At 43.7% G+C, this 17086-nt stretch overlaps 1 protein-coding gene across 2 annotated transcripts in view; it reads right to left on the minus strand.

Annotated features, from left to right (window-relative positions):
* Positions 1-1991: 1991 nt before the first annotated feature.
* The window catches only part of LOC308139102 (histone acetyltransferase KAT5-like), a gene marked incomplete at its 5' end in the record, with an annotated part of 30398 nt that continues 15303 nt past the window's right edge, over positions 1992-17086 (minus strand). For both annotated transcript variants that reach the window (XM_080508443.1, XM_080508442.1), the window contains one exon: positions 1992-2499. The remainder of the gene's footprint in view (positions 2500-17086) is intronic.

The raw sequence follows: 17086 nt of genomic DNA on the forward strand, positions 1-17086 counted from the left end.
ACACACCTTTAAAAAACAAACAATGTCAAAGTAGATCTTGCTGAAGCTCTGCATGGTGATTGAGGCAACTGTAATTACATCTGTGGCTGGGTGTGTTGATTGCCATGACTTTATTAATGATAGCCTCTAGAGACACTTCAGTCTGACACCAGGAAGAGGATTCTACTTGTCAATGTCAGTGTACTGTGAAGTCTTTAAAATCACAGGCGCAGAGTCACTCACCCCCTGTTCATCCAGTTTGAGGAGAGTATCCCGCACTTTCGGTGAGTTTGAGGCCAAGCGGAGGCAGTGCAGGTTCAGCTCAGGCATGATGAACTCCAGCAGCCTCTTGGGAGACAAGCCTCTCGGGGTCGTGTGGCGAGCCGCCGAGGGCACCGACTCCTCCAGGATGGATCCTCGCAGCGTCTTCATCTGAGAGGAGGATTCACGTCGGCTCGAATTTCACGCACTGAACCCAAAGTGGGCCTCGAGGAGAGAGAAGCGGCGCCTTACCTCGGTGGTGCGAAAGATGACTCTGTAGTTGTACTGAGCTCCGCTCGATCCTTCTTTCTCATCTCGACGGAAGCTGATGGCCACGGGACCGAGACGATCGTCCATTCCAAAGAAATTCTGGTGTTCTGTGATTAAATTACATCCATATAATCACTGTGATGTGCGCTACTATAATTGAGAAAAATTAACTGTGACAGTAAGATAATAAGAGGCGCTGAGGGACTGTAAGATAATTATTAGGTTGTATACGTGAGGAACATTCTCCCGGAAGTCTTTTATTTAGACTTATAGAGAAGCTGAAAGGGCAAGATATGATACAAACACATAATCAATCAAACAAAAATGTCAATTAATTATCATCATGATCCAAACCTTTCATGTAGAAATATTTGCGATAGTAATGAGCTCCCAGGTCGGCGTGCTCAATGAAGTAGTTGCTCTTGCCCTGCTGCTGGACGTGACTCTCTCTGGGCTCCTCCAGGACTGACACTGCATCGTTGGGGGTTCGCAGACTGGACCAGAGTCCCCTCCTGCCCTGGGATCGCCCCAGGCCCACCTGCTCCTCTCCCCCCGTCTCGTTGCGAAAGTGGGGGCAGCTGAGGAGGAGCTCGTTGTCGTTGCCGTCGCCTTCGTCCAGCAGCAGCGACTGCTCGGGGTCATCTGGGTTTCCCCCGTTGCCTCCTCCGCCCTGTGCCGGTGAGGACGGGGTGGACTGGCAGAGGGGGCGCAGCTGGGAGGCAGCTGAAGCCCCCGAGGTGATGTTCTTTTTTCGTCCAATGCTGTCTCTGTTTGTGGCCGCCTCAGTGAGGTCAAACAGGATACTCTGAACATCGTAGTGGGCAAAGTTCCTCACCCAGGCCCCGCCCCCGAGGTTGTCATATGGACCTGGTTGAGGGATTTGAGGAGGAACGGTTTTGGACTTTTTACTCAGACCTTCAGGCTTCGGTGGCTTAGCAGGCTTCGGGGACTCCCCGGTAGAAGTCGACAGACCCCGGAAGAATCCGTCAGGCTCCGGAGGGGTGCCCTGAAGGCCTAAAAGTAGGAAAGGGTCTTTAAAGCGGAGGGCATTCGGGCTCAGAGGGCCCTGGTCATCTCTGTTCGCCTCCTGGATTTGAGTCTGCCTCTCCAGTGATGACAGGCTGCCATACTCCCTGTGCAGCAACACACCCGAGTCCCCTTGAGCCCCCGGGCCCACCTTCTCTCCGGCCACCCGAGCCGCTTTCCCACCGGCCTTCCCGGAGGAGTCCAAGTCCCCTAAGGTCACGTCGCTGTTGCTTCGCTGCATGATGTGGCCCCGGCCCACGGACCGCAGGGTCAGGCCCACGCGGCTCGGCGTGAGGCTGTCCGCGTCGGCTCCGTCGCCGTCCCTCCTGGGCGGCCACTCCACCACGCCCGCCTCGGGCTTGGGCTCGTAGTTGACGGTGGCGATCGGCGGTCGCACATTCTGACGGCGGAACTTGCGTATGAAGAGGTCGTCTGACTGCATGGTGCCTGAGAAACTGATCAAAGTGACGATGTCTTCTCTCCGGTCCGGTGCCTCGTGCTATCCCAGTCAAATCTCAGCGGTGGTCTCTGAGGTGCTGGTGAGAAATGGAAACAGCGTGCACCAGGATGGAAAAATCCCACTGAGTGAAAGCAACAAATGTAGTTCTCATTCACACCACTTAAAACGGCTGAACCCTCTCAACCCTCTGGCTCTCGTGGATCCCTCGGAGAGATGCCACGCTTTGTCAAAGAGTTCTCGGGTGTGAATGATGAAGACGGAGGAGAAAATGCAGCCACTGTTCGCTGTGGCGGTCCATCCAGGTGTGCAGATGTGTGGCGTTTGTGTGGCAATCCAGTTCCGGGGTGCTCCTTCCTGTGGAGTGAAGGTGAGACAATCATCACTGGAGCCTCTGTCCTCTGTGTGGGAGAGGCTCTGTCTGTATCAACCCGTCTAACATGGAATCCATCTGTGTGCACTCTTTGGCGCCTGCAGTCTGCCTGTTGGTCTCACCCACTGTCCACCTGCACAGACAAGAAGAAGAAGAACAAAAAAAAAAGAGTTCTTAACCTTACTTTCTTCCGGTTCCACCCACACTGCTCTAATTTTAATCAGCAGTTTTATATTCAGCCCATAGCTGCTCGTCCTCTGAAACACAGTGTGGAGGAGAAACGCTTTGATAAACAAATGCTAACAATAAAACAAGCAGGTCTGACGTGTGTTTTATTGTTCACTAATACTTTGTACCTCTGTTTTCTCTCTCTATTATCCTTTCCTTTGGACACTTTCCGTCCCAAAGTTTCCCAAAATAGTTCCATAGCAAACTTAATACTCACCACATCCACCCTGCACACGCTCACAATAGACAGTATTAACAGAGGGGAGGGGGCCTTCCTGGCTTACTGAAAATGTTGCGGCTTACAAGAGAAATAAGTGGAGGCGTCTGTCTCTCAACCTAACATACGTTTATAGAGGAACAGACGGTCCTATAGTGTACTCCTTTATATAGTATTTAAAGCACTATATAAGTTGTCTCAAAGGAAACAGTCAAAACCAGAGATATACTTGTTTTTTCTTTTGGACGGCCACTATTATTTTAACCCCTTAAGGACCATCCTCCCCAATCTGAAGGGTTTGTATTGCATTTTTGCTATTTTACTATATTCATACTATATCTTGTTTCAAAACTTGCTTTCTCTACAAAATGTTCATTTTATGATAATACAAAAAATACAACCCCTGAAGTAATAAGCAATGATGCTGTGTAAAAGGTTAATCAGTAATCTAGCATTTTCTAACTTTATTTGCCATTTCTGTGGACCCAATACAAATCCAATGTAGGGCTTCTTCTGCTCATTCCGTTCGTAATAATCCACTAAATCAGAATATCACAACATATTGTCCATCTCGTACTATAGCTTTAGCATTTGGGTATGTATAATCACAGAATATAAACTCAAAATAGGTGTTCCTTAAGAGGTAAACTGACATCTAGAGGATAGAAAAATATTACATTTATAGAGTTTTCTATTGAAAACTGACCCCAGTTTTTGTTGGAGGTTTGCAGCTCAACTTACCCTCCAAAGTAAATTCAGTGTCAGCTACAGATCACCCTCTTTCTGTCATCATTTGTCGCTCACGTCCCTTCTTCGACCAGACTGACGACAATCAACTCAAGCTGAAACCTGTTCGTCTCAGTGAGGTACGCAGCGTCTTCCTGTCAAGCTTTTTCACATGCATCTCCTCTCTTGCGCTCGCAGCCTAAAGAGCAGGTGCAGTGGTGCAGAGCAGCTGCCAGAAAAAGCCACTCCGACACACACTCACACAGATGTTTCCATCACTTCTGACTTACACTCATTTCCTGCTGATGTACAGCAACCAGAACTTGCTACCTGAAAGTTCATCATCACGTGCACACGCGCGTGCTCACACGCACGCACACACACACACACACACACACACCACACGATAAATGCCATAAAGTGAGGAAGTTGCATTCATTCCACGCCTTTATTTTCTCACAGTGCCCCAGTGAATAAGCAGATGTTTTTTGTTTGGGTTTTTTGTGTGTGGTTTTTTTGAGAATATAAAAGTCCACTAACTATAAGCTGAATCAGAGATTATCAGTAAAAACCAAGCTTGTGTGCCGATTAGATCAGCGCACACTTGTTGACAGTCAGTGCTATCAGTCAGCAGAAAGAATTGGTTAAGTGGATTGTGTCTGCTTCTTAAAAAGAGGAAACGGAGCTCGTAATAGACTCGTCTGCTATTGTTTTGCACAAAATGAGTCAGCAAGTGATCACTGTCGGCTTTGTCAGTGTGTTTTACAATCTCATTATGATTGATTTTGTTTGCATGTATCATTTGTTTTGGAGCTATTTGATGGAAATCACCAGCGTCAACCTGTTTGTGGTTGATTTGTGTGTCACACATGAAAATGATTTGTTTCTAACAGGAGGACCTGATTCTGTGTACTGAATCTTACTCTTCCGTATTTTTTTTTTTTTTTTTGTATCTTATTCCAATCTGTCTGGTTATATTGTCAATTCTTTGACTAGTACCTTTTCTGCGCTGCGTTTCTGATGCTTAGATTGCCAAAGCACTTTGTAAAGCTCCTTGTGCTACATGAGTGCTACGTAAATAAAGCTTTGAAGATCATGATGTACTGGTTTAAATTATTCATATCAACAATCATATATATTTGACTTAGGTCGAGTGGCTCTGCTTTAAAGAACAAGTAGGCTGAAGACATAATTCAGCCTTAAAGTAATCGCCACATACATTATTGTAGGATGTAAATGTGTCCCTCTGTCATATAGTTCCTTATTTTTTTCCCCCCAGAATAAAATAAAGGACACAACTTTGGAGTCCTCAGCCATTTGTGTGTATGCATTTGACGTAGACCGACTGATTCTCTTTCACTGCTAATGATGCTGTGGACAGAGAAATGAGTAAAGAGTAAAACACTTTGGGTAAACAGCACAGATTCCTAAGCCGTGATGGATTTTATTTGATGGAAAGTGGACGCAAACAGTTCTTTGGTTTAGAAAGTTGCAGACCTCTGACCTATCACACAGAAGTAACACTGGCTTACAAATCTGCTGCATATCTGCCAGTGAGATTGATTATTTCACACGCGGTTTCATAAAGAATCACATTCAAAATAAAAAGAGGTTCCTCAGTGTCTTGAAGCCCTTCATAATGATCCAGACTCCCCCCTCCCCAGAGGGTCCAAGAAGACCTTTCCAGCCACCTGACACATGAGCCCCGGGTCACATAGAGCCGCCTCTGTGCAGCGTCTGCACCATGCCAAGGTTTCTGACATTGAAAACCTGCTCATGTTTCTTTCTGGGAACTCTCAGATGATCTCAAGCGTTGTCACCCATGAAACAAGCGTCTATCTGTGTCATTCGGTACGACATCATCCTCTGGATGCTTCACAATGCCGTGAAAAAGTGTGAGCAATGCTCTTTATATCCACTGTGCCTAAAAGTAGGAGTGCAGAATATTGGCAGCTGTTTTTTTTCTTTTCTTCTTCTTTTTTTTTTTAACAAAAGCACAGATTTCCTTCATGTTGTTCCAGCATCAGAGTGAACTTCCAGGCTTGGCCAGAAACACTCCTGTTCTCCACCGACAGCGCAGGCGTTGAACTTGGACACTTATCACTCACTGCTGTTGTAAAAATAAAAAAAATCACATGTTCCTGGGTCTCTTAAGACCCCTCCCCAATTCATGAATCAGTCCTTGTTTCCATAGCAACCTGTCCAGTGCCCACCCTCTCTTTGTGGTATTCAGTCCATCGTAGCTTCAAGTGAACAACCCAGTTTATCTGACTGAAATTTATCCAAACAAGCCCTTGACTGATGATGTTTGTATCAGTGACCTTGTTCTTTCATCAAACAACAAGTACAAACAATACTGGAAACAAAGTTGTTTTGGCCTTAGCAGTATGTAGGCTGCATGTATAAATCGATTTTTATTTATTGGGTTGGGAAATATTAATGTCACATAATTTGTACAAAAATAAAACACAACTGCACGATTCACATTTCAGCTGGAAGTTTGTTTTAAACATCTTTTTTTTAAAGGAAAACTGTGAGAAAAGGGTTCAAAAGCAGCTCTGCCAATAAGCTTAATTTGATTTATTTAGTTAGTACACTAACTTATGATGTCAAAATGTGCAAAAACATGATTGCATGTTTCAGCAAATCATGCAGTGCCTTGTTAATCAATCATTTTTTTATGGTTTTTATAACTCACTCTCACACATACACTCAACCTCAGGTACAAGGTACGACCTTAAGAACTGCCTTCATTCTCAAAAGCGTTGGGAGACATTTCTCAAACATTTTGCTCCATGTTGACGTGACAGGAGATTTGCAGAGGGAGAACCTCATGTCAGAGATGTTGATTGGAGACGGAGTCCAGTGAGCTGATCGACGTGTTGCTGCTTGAGATGTTTGATAAAGGAACCGCAATGTTCAACACCGCTCAGTTAAGCTCCAGTTCAAATGATGGTAAACTGGTATTTAACACAGTTCTGAGCGGACACCAGTGTCAACCGATGATGTATTTAAATAGAGTAGCCCGTCTGCTTTGAGCCCAAACAACATTCATTGCTCTGCATTGGTCGTTTCAATTATTGCGGCTTTTAGGTCATTTCCAAAAAGTTTTAATCAACAATGTGCTTATTCAACCTGAGAACAGCTGCTCACGGTACATCATCAAGAAATTCAGTGTAAAAATCTGAGCAACTCTGTGATTTTTCAGCTCATCTGATTACAACAGCAAGACCATGTTTTAAAGTCACTTTTCTCAGTGGTGCTGATGCTCAGTTTGATCTCTGTGTACACATTTCCCAATGCAATCCCACTGTCATGGGATGGGTTGATTAGATATTTATGCTCACATGCTGTTGAGCAAGTGTCGCTAATGTTTTAGACAGTCAGTGTATACGCCTGTGCCAAGGAGCACACTGATGCCAGAGCCCATCCAACAGAGCAGGTTGTGCCTTTGTTCATCACTGAAAGGACACTGGTGATATTCACCGGCTGCATCCAAAGCTTCATATCATGCATGTAAATATTTGTTTTAAAGATTAGTTGCTCGTTAGTTTTTGTGGCTCTTTAAAAAGGAAACTGCTCGAAACGCATGTCTTCATGTTCTCCATTTTCTAATTATGTCCCTAATCGGTTTGGACTAAATGGTGAGCAGCATTGAACAGGAACCACATAGACTTCGGATCAATTCATTTGCATGATGTCTTTCTGTGTAATCTCTCAAGTGCTTCAGCATCTTTCCAGGAACCAGTGTTAAGGGTGTTTTGTATGTAATGTAAACACTTTATCCTATAAGAAACAAAAATAGTCTCAATCACGCAAAGAGGTGAAACGTTCAAAATGCAAGTCAGTTGTTTTCTTACCATTCATGAAATGCAACGTCTTGGATCGGGTCTTCAACGGCGCGAACGAATGTTCAAATTACACACGAGCAACTTGCCTCCACTGGTGAACTCTCACTCAACACCAACAGTCCACTGAGTAACCACTATAGAGAAGTGTGTGATGTACCTCACCGACGAACACAGTGAAGAGGAACTGAAGTGTTGTGTCCCTGCCCCCTTCAAGTTTCAGCTCAATTTATTTGGCCCTTCATTGTTTCTATTTCCTTCTGCGCACGTTATTCTCATGGTTTAAGAGTCACTGTACGGTACATCCTGCCAATATGAAATCAGCCAAGTTTTGTGATTTGAACAGCTGCGTTTTGATCCATGATAGCGAGAAAAAACCCACAAAATATTATTAACTTGCTTACCCCCCCACCCCATGTCTTTTTTAGCTTAACAATCCTGTGAGGCAAAACCAGTTTGGCCTGCATGAGACGATCTAAAATGGATGATTTTACGATGAAAGGAGCAATAAAAGAATTACAAAATGCACAGTACAGTTGCATAATTTTTAAACACAATATCAACAAATCACCTGCACATGCAACAGCGTTGTTGTCGACACAAATGACCTGAAAGCAGCACGAATTGGCTCCTGTGAGGAGAAGAGCGTGCTCCACAGCTGCAGTAGTCGATGTATGCACTCTATACTGTACAGGCATCTCCGCTTGTCACTCAGAGTAGCCGTTGATGGAGGTTTGGTTTGACCCCAGATGCCTCCTTGAACCACAACCTCACCACCCCACCACCACACCACCAACAACTTGACCCTTTAACACATTAAATAGCTTCAGCGAGGCACTGCTCTCTGTCTGATCTGGAAAATGTGCAATGCCTTAAAGTCTTCCTTTGTCTGTTTTACCATAATCTGTGGATTATTTACATGCAATATGTGTTTTAGAGTAATCTAGAGAACGTCGACCAAACACTCTGCATATCTGACATTCCGACAGGAATGTAATCAGATCAGTTGAATTTGGATTCTAAGAAAATAAAAATTCACCAACTGTGGCTACAAATTAATTCCAAAGCTGCAGCCTATGCTCTTCAGGATTTTTTATTTATTTATTTTTTAACATAGAGCATCCACAAAGACGACAGGAATGTAGCCTGCTGCTGCCCTCCACAAAATCCCTCGTGGCACAAGAGCCAGTCTCTATCCCTGAGAAACTCAATAATGCATGTAGACAGTGGTGTTTAATCCTGCTTCTCTGAACCTAAAACTCAGCCTGTGGATGGTGATGGTGATCTTGATATTGTGCTCACTGCACAAGGGCTCTTGACGGAGCCACACCATCAAAGATTAAAAGTTAATCAAAACAACCTTCTGCCCTCACAACTTTTAAATGAAAGTAGAAGCCACTCCTCGTCTTTGTCGGTGAAACTGGGTTAGCGTTGAAGCCAGGAGAGGTGCTGAAAACATGACAGACATCATGATACCCAGCAGAGGTTTACCACCACCACTGTGCCAAGAGGATTTCTTAGTTTGCTCATAATAGATTCTGTAAAAAGTTGTTTTTTGTATTATTATTCATGATTATCTACAAGTTGAAGCCGGTCTCTGAAAACCTGCAGTGGACACAGACCTACGCTGAAGATGGAGAGACTTCTGTTTTCAGAATATTATTGTTTAGCATGCAAAATTTTTTTAAATAATACTTGCTCACAGACATACCTGGAGGAAATCTTTGCACACTGCTGCTTGAACATGTCCTTGCATCAACTCACTGAATTGACAGTCCAGGTTTGAGATTTTGGTTTAAATGATGACGTCGTGCAAGTCGTACTGCCGTGTTAATTCCAGGACGAGGTTAATGGGCCCTGTGTGTCTAACGTCAGGACACAAGCGGAAGTCAGAAGAGAGGCGTATTAAACACACTGATTTGGGGAAGTTACGGCCGCCTGCCTTATTCTGCACCCACACATGCAAGTCTGCGTCCTGTGAAACAGGAAGAGTCGACTGACTTTTGAACTCTGAGAGGATGAGTTTCGTCATCGTTTCTGCTCAACACTTTTCTTCCACACCTACAGCCCGGCTGCCTCGCTGCAGAACCAATGAACAGACGTCCCACGGACACAACGAAACGTTCAGCCCGTGCGCTTTTATCACAATCGCCGCAGTCACTTGAAGACTTTAACCGTAAAAAGGAAAGATAGCGTCCTTATCCAGACGACAGAGATTTGATCTGTTTTCCCTTCAGGTGGAGCTGCAGCAATCGGCTTAACAGCTTAGCAGCAATTAGATCTGATCAGTGACAAAAGTTGCGCTCCTACGGCAGGCTTATCAAATCCATCACATCGGGTTGAACTGCTTGTTGTGCAGAGTTGCAACTTGTTTTCTGTCCGAGGAACTGCAGCCTGGAATTGCAAAACACACCAACTGCCCGTGCATATGACGGAAGTCCTTCAACACGGCAAGCTGCTTTGGTAAATGACGTAAAAATTACATGCGAAGATGAAGAAACACACTGATTCTAATAGCTGTATAATGTATGTTCTCGTAGACACAAGCATTAAAAACGGTGATCAAGTTGTGGCAACGTTTTCTTGAATAAAAACTCTACATAAGCAGCAAATGGCATTTTCCACCAGCATATTCAAATGTATGTTTTGTGAGTAACCAAACCCACGAATGTGGCAAAGGTGTAACTCGTAAAAAATAGTAAATGCTCCATCATGCATGAAATCATAAACTATATAAAGTCTGATCACAACTTTGAAACGTACTATGAGAAGATCTTAGTCTGCATTGAGTTCATGGACTCGAATTTTGGTTTGAATGAGTCGAGATCGTTTTCTAAAGTATGCTAATAAGGAGTACAACTCGAGGAGTAGAAGCTGCCGTACACAAGGGAATGTAGATTTAAGTCTTGAGGGAGTTTGGTTATTCAAATTTGTATGCTTAAAAATGTTAGGGAAATCCTTTTTTTCCATTGTTTGTTCTTTGTTTGGCTGACTGAGTGATTAAAATCCTGTTAATGTCCTACTTCAGTCGCCAGGTCAGTGTCACTGTCTCTGCCTGTAGTTAAAAGCCAACATTGCCGACTCTCAACCACAAGGTCTAAATTAACTCCTAACAGTGATTGATTTTGGGGAATTCAAAGCCGGGCTCAGCCTCACTCTCAGTATTGATCGTGCACAACGCTGACATATTTGAGATCAGGTTGCGTTCCTCTTTCTCTCTCTCTCTCTCTCTTGAAAATGTGACCCTCTGCGCTGAAGCAGCTGCAATGCTTTTAAGAGAGTAAACGTGTATTAATGTGGCTGGATCCGATTCAGAAAACGAGTCCATTCTGATGCCCAACGCTTGCTCCAAGGCATCCACAATCTCCCCTCCCACCACCGCCACCACACTGCGGACAGCGAATTGGGCCAAGTCCAGAGGCTTTTAAGTGGATGCTTCTGCTGCACTCTCTCGCTCGCTCTCTCTCTCTCTCTCTCTCTCTCCCTCTCTCTCTTTTTTTCCAAAGTGTTTTTATCTCTTTTTAATTCAAACAGTTTTGCGAATGTCAGTCTGAGGTATTGTTCCCCAAAGACACATAAACATGTATCTCCTTGACACCTGGTGTTCAATTGGGCTGATGCAAACACCACAGAAAACAACTAAGCTTAACAAGAAAACAAAAAAAAAAAGACAATGTCAAGGTGAAAAGAGAAAAACAGATTTGTGAAGAACCTCAAACAATCTGCCATTACTGTGAGTGGCATTTTACAGAGACTGACTCTATTTGTCAAGTCAACAGGGTTTAAACACCCATTTTACCCTGCCAGTTATATTATTTCAAGCAAGCATCTCTCTCTATACATATTTTACTCTTTTTTTCATTCCTCCTTTTTTCTCACTGTAATGATGTTTTTATCACACATATGGTGCTGACAGCCTCCAGAAGAGTGTTTAATTCATTTGTTTAAGTTTTTTCGGTTTTTTTTGTGATTATACTCTTCAAGTATGACAGTTAAAGAGTCACAGCGCCCGGTATAAAAATACATGGAGCATTTGCTACACCTGTCTTCCTTCATCCTTCATTATGTCAGGCATGGTACAGCTTAATAATGCTGCCTAAATATCCACTTTAATTACGTTCATGTCTTGTGTCAAAGAGCGATGACATTCGCTCCAAGAAATCTGCAGCGGAAAATATAGCCAAGATAATTCTAAATGCCTTTTCCAGCGAAAAGACCAATCAGGAAACAGAGTATGTAAAATGCGGCCTTTGTCTGCGCAGAGTGCTGTATGGCACTGTTGTTACGGTCCTATGTGGAGGTCAAGACTCCCTCAAGGCTCTCTGCACAACCAAATATCTCAACTTCATTGAACTGCCAATTCTTCCAATATGTCCTTCAAAAATTGAAAAATAAGTCTTCCAACAGATGAATTATAAATAAGGCTGGGCAAAATGGGGGCGAGGGTTACAATGTTGTTAATTATTCATTTGTTTGGTTGCTCCCTGGTCCAGTCTCATACCACTGAGGATGCACATGCAGACTCTGGAATTGACTTGTTATGGCTTATATCTATGTCTGACTTCCCTGTGCGTGCGTTCCTCTTGGCTTACAGTAAACTCGCATGCTTTAAGGTCATCTCACATATGACTTCAGTGGTATCTGGTCCAGTTTCAGTTCAGTTTTGGTTGCCTTTTTAGCAAAAATGGGAGGTTTTACCAAAAAAAGTTAAGCTGCAGAAACATAGAGGAGTCCAAAATTTTAAGATGGAGTCCACGCCAAAAGAATAACTTATCCAGTTTACATACTGGCTCGTATTATTTTTACACAGTCAACCGCCCTCTTTAGTACATGCAAAGAGGAAGTGTGCTCAAAAAAGCTCCTTCTGTAGTATTGTCCATATTAAAAACCTGGCTTCCTCTTGTAATAAATAGTCTGATCTTTACGCTTCGGCACGACCAATACAATACAACTTTCAATGCTATTGTGTCAATCAGGCCCTACGAGGCTGTTTTGATACAGTCAAATGAAGGTACCAACTGCTGCTATTGTTTGACATGTGAACCGTGACATCAACGCTACGTGCTTTCAGAGCACCGCTACTTCCTGTGTATCTGAAAATACACCTTAAGGCAGACCATGAGTGTGACTACAGGGCCTCGGCACGAAGATTATTTGGCTGTGGGAGATGGTGTGAAAGCATTTCTGTCTTTGCTGACTCTATAAAATTGTGTCCAAGATGTACACATGTGGCCCACTGTCCACACAGTGACAGGAAGAGCAGCTGGCCCTCTGTGACTGCCTGCGTGTGTGTGTGTGTGTGTGTGTGTGTGCGTGTGTGTGTGTGTGCGTGTGTGTGAAAGGAACTGACCCTCAGCTTCATGACTGTATCTATTATGTTGAGCTCAACGGTTCACTGTGGAGCCTCTGAGCCTCTGTCATCTGCGCGACCGGCTCTGAGGGCAGAGGAAGAGAGATTGCTCAATATTGCTTTAATAGGACTCGGCTCTACCTTGTCTACTTTCAGAGGAAGAGACGCTGACCTTCTCCGCTTCCTCACTGTCCCTGTTGTTCGCTGACATGTAGCCAAGTGCCTATGAAATGGCTGCGACGCCGACACAATCCAAGGTCACCCACATTTCTCAACTGAAAACCTTTTCGTCGTGGGAGAAAAAAAAAATCCAACCAAAAAGCTGTTTACACTTACTCTTAGTAAGTGTTGCTGACGCTCATCAGCGGGAAAGGCCACTTCGGAATGACTGCCATCAAGCTTACAAGCCACGCTTGTTCTCTTAATGTCCGTTATGAGCTCAGTGAAAACAATATGCGTCATTATTGGAGAAAAATAGACCAATATGCCGACATCACAGCAAAGACCTTCGAAAGCCTCCAACCAGGTGATTATTTCTACATTTCTAGAAAACCCACACACCAGTAAAGGTCATATAATGCAGAAATATTTTTTGAATTCTCTCTTCTTTTTTTTTCTATTATAAAACAAGCCGAGATACATCATGAAGTATCAAAATACAAAGAGCCAGTAGTTACACAATTTTTCCCCGCCAACAAGTCATTGAGTGTTTTATTACTTATTTTATTTTACAAACATGCACACCATGTCACATCGCCCACCCAGCCTCTCCAGCCTTTCATGTGGAAGAACACACTGTCACGGAGCAGGCGGGACTCAAGTCAAGCTGAGGTTGGCCACAGCCACTGAAATAAACACTCGTATGGATGAGCCAATTAAAAGGGTCACAGTGAAGCTTCAAGACAAAAAAAATGAAACAGCCTGTCTAGGAGATTCAAGAATGTAATGATGTTGGTTACTTAAAACCAGTGAAATATCTTCTTTTGGAGGTCAAGGCTGACTTTTGGATGTTGGCGCTCTGCTGCCTCTTCCCACATGCACGAACTTTACAACAAATGAAGGCAGAGATCAAGCATATCACGATAAATCACTAGAAAAGGGTTAAGTACAAGTGTAGACTTGCATATAGAGTTTCTTGCATCCATCTCAATACCTGTTTTATTCGAGGTTTGGGCTGTCGCGCCTGCAGCCAAGGCCAGCTGACAATGGGCAAAGAGCAGGAGACACCAAGTCCATCACGGAGCAAACACAAAGAGACAATTACTGATGCATGCTGACACTCACATCTACCAGCAATGTGCAGCTATCGATGATGCTGACAAGCACGTCTTTGGATTGTAGGAGGAAGTCTTGAAACAAATACAACAACAACCACACATCAGCACAGGGAGAACATGCAAACTCCACGTGTGGCTCTTTCAGCTCTATAGGAGAATCCAGACATTTCTGTGAAGTAAATGTACTAACCATTAACCACCTCTACCATGACTGTGTTTTGTATTCTTTTTATTAACGGCAACACGTTTTTTTCTTTCTTATTTAGGATTTATTTTAAAAATAAATCATAATAATAATAATAATAATGCCAAAGGTTACAGAGGAATTGTGCTTAATGGCGTAGCCCCCCAGCAAGCTCTAAATCCAATGCCTCAGAGTGACATGTTTTGGCTGAAGCAGTTACAAATGAAGTGAAAACAATCATCTGCATAAATATGTGAGATGAACTTCCAGCTAACAGGAGGGGGGTTGTTCACTGCATATATCCACATTATAGACGAGCCTTTGTTGCAGCTCGTAGCCTCTCTTCTGCCTGGTGGCCTTGTGTCACACCAGCAGCTCTGCACCTTCTGACCTACATAAAAACGAGCAGCAATATGTTAACGACAGAGACACAAACGGAGGCTTTCGCAGACTTTATTCCGAGATGCTATGTGTATAGATAGTAGTCCCAAGAGTGAGAGCGGGTTCTGTACATCTGTCGCCTCACAGTTGTGAATGAAAACACACTGTGTATATTATAAGGAGGTTTGCTCACAATTCTTTTGAAAGCTTTGAGTGTGTTAATGCTCTTGATTCACTGAGTAATTACAGACACAGCCTGCTCCAATGTAAAGCTTATCAGTGCCTGCCTGGAGCCAGCAAATTTAATGCACCTATTAATTCCTTCTTCAATAAGGTGTAAAATTGACGCATGACATCTATGACTGCATGGCACATATTTCTACCAAATTAATAAACACATTAAATGAGAATAAGAGGAAGAGTGGTCGAAAGGATAGTCGAAACAAACGCGAGACACCTCACTGACCCGCTTCCTTCTGACGCCACTCAGCTCACATCCATTGGTTAGTTTCCTTGTGTACGATCGTAGTTTGGCCCCAAAAGAGGAGACAGACAAAGCAGTACCGAAACATAATCTGCTCTCACTTCTTTATTCGTGACGCCTTGAACATGTAGGCGACAACTGAGGCTACAACTTCCCCGTCAAAGTAGTGACGGAACAAAGAGTTTCTTCGGCCTGGAATAAATAGAGTGAAAACGTCCAGTAATTGTCGCGTTATTCCCAAGAAAAGAAAATTCGTCGGGGGTGTTTTTTTTTGCACTGCCATCAGCGGCGAGATGTTTGCCGGCTTTTTGATCTCTATCGACCAAGCATGGTGATGAAGTGACGTGGCGCGAAGAGCATGAATGGTTGAGCCCGGTCAGCTTTCAATGGCGCTGAATACCCTTGAGTGCACTCCTCCAGTAATAGCAGCGAGAACAATGAGAAAGAGCCACTGCACTGCCTAATGGTTTAATGTATGTATGACATAACCCAGTCAGGCTTTGTGATTAAGGACAATATGCTTGAATATATTTCTGAAAGGGGCAACTTCACATCGTAGAATAAGTTGAGGGTTTTTTTGTTTTTTTTGCACAACAGATGCTTACATAAATATGTTTCATAATGACCAAACCAGCCGAATGCTTTAGGACTATAAACGTCAAGTTATCGTTCAGCTGTGCCTGTTAGTCACCACTTCTCACTCTGTTCGCAAAAGATAAAATTGTCACCAAAACAAACAGAACATCAAATATTTTTATTCGTATTTCTGGTTTCATTCTCCATTTCACGTTGAATTATCTGATGGATTTTGAGAAGGGGTGTCGAAAGTGATAATGATGACTATCATAGCTTTTTATCATTTTGTCTATTTAACTGAATTGTCTTGTGCACACCGTGGGCGTAGAAAATCCACACAGAAACAGTTAATGGCTCAAGTTTTTAAAAGCCACAGCACAGAGACAAAAGTAAATCCGTACAAGCGAGAGTCGACTCCTCCGATGATAGAAATCTCATTGAATGTTTGTCTAAATGATGCGACGCAATTGCATCAGCCCTGAACCATGAGTCATTCTTTGACATTTCTGAATATTTCATGCCGCTTTCTATTTATGCAAAGCACTACTGGATGGTTACGCAAGGGCGGCGAACGACCGAGGCCAGATCTGCAATTAAGATCACTGGCAAAGCGGGCACAGGTGACAACAGAGAGCAGAGGCTAAGAAGATCCACCACGGCGGGGAGGCTCCGCCTGCCCAACTGCCTCCCTCGCTGAGCCCCCGCAGGGAGCCTGCCCGGGGAGTAGCCATGCAAAATGGCTCCAAACGAGAGGGATGATACCGTGCTGCTGACTCAGCCCAAAACAGAATCTGCCTAGTAACCCTATCTGAATCTCTGAATCTCTGAGCGCAAACCTTGATCAAAGTCACTTTGCGTGACTCTATGCAGCATTTTGGACAACTTTGTGTCTGAATCCACTCACAAGGGTAGCTTCACTGGGAACAGTGATTCTGTAGTTTAGCTTATATACGCAAGTGAGCTCTGATTTTAAAGTGTACAGGAGTCTCAGTTTCCCTCCGGACCAAAACGGGCAACCAAAGTTGAAAACTGGCAGATGAACAGCATCACGGTTTGGATCGACTGGCTTTGCAGTTTTTTTGATGTCAGAGGCTACGGCTGGCATGAACAGTGGTCTCGGGAGCGGAGGATTATTTATGTCCGTGCCAATAAAAAACAATGAGAACTGACAACTAAATCTGAGCCCACATGACAGTCACATGTACACAGGCAAGCTTCCTTGGCTCGTGTGTGGTGCGGCAAGCAAAACTGGGGCGATCGATTAAAAGGGCTCCTTGCGATTCTCCCTTTTCTCATACTCAACCTAGAAAAGTCCAACAAATTAGGTTTCTCACGGGGAATAGACACTCATAGGTTGAAAACATATCAAATCCAGAAGTACAAAACAAGTTTACAAGTATTCTTCAAAGACCTGCTCTGACTTCAAATTGTGTTAATATCCCAAATGTG

The sequence above is a fragment of the Blennius ocellaris genome (genome assembly GCF_963422515.1).
Source record: "Blennius ocellaris genome assembly, chromosome: 14".
Classification (NCBI taxonomy): domain Eukaryota; kingdom Metazoa; phylum Chordata; class Actinopteri; order Blenniiformes; family Blenniidae; genus Blennius; species Blennius ocellaris.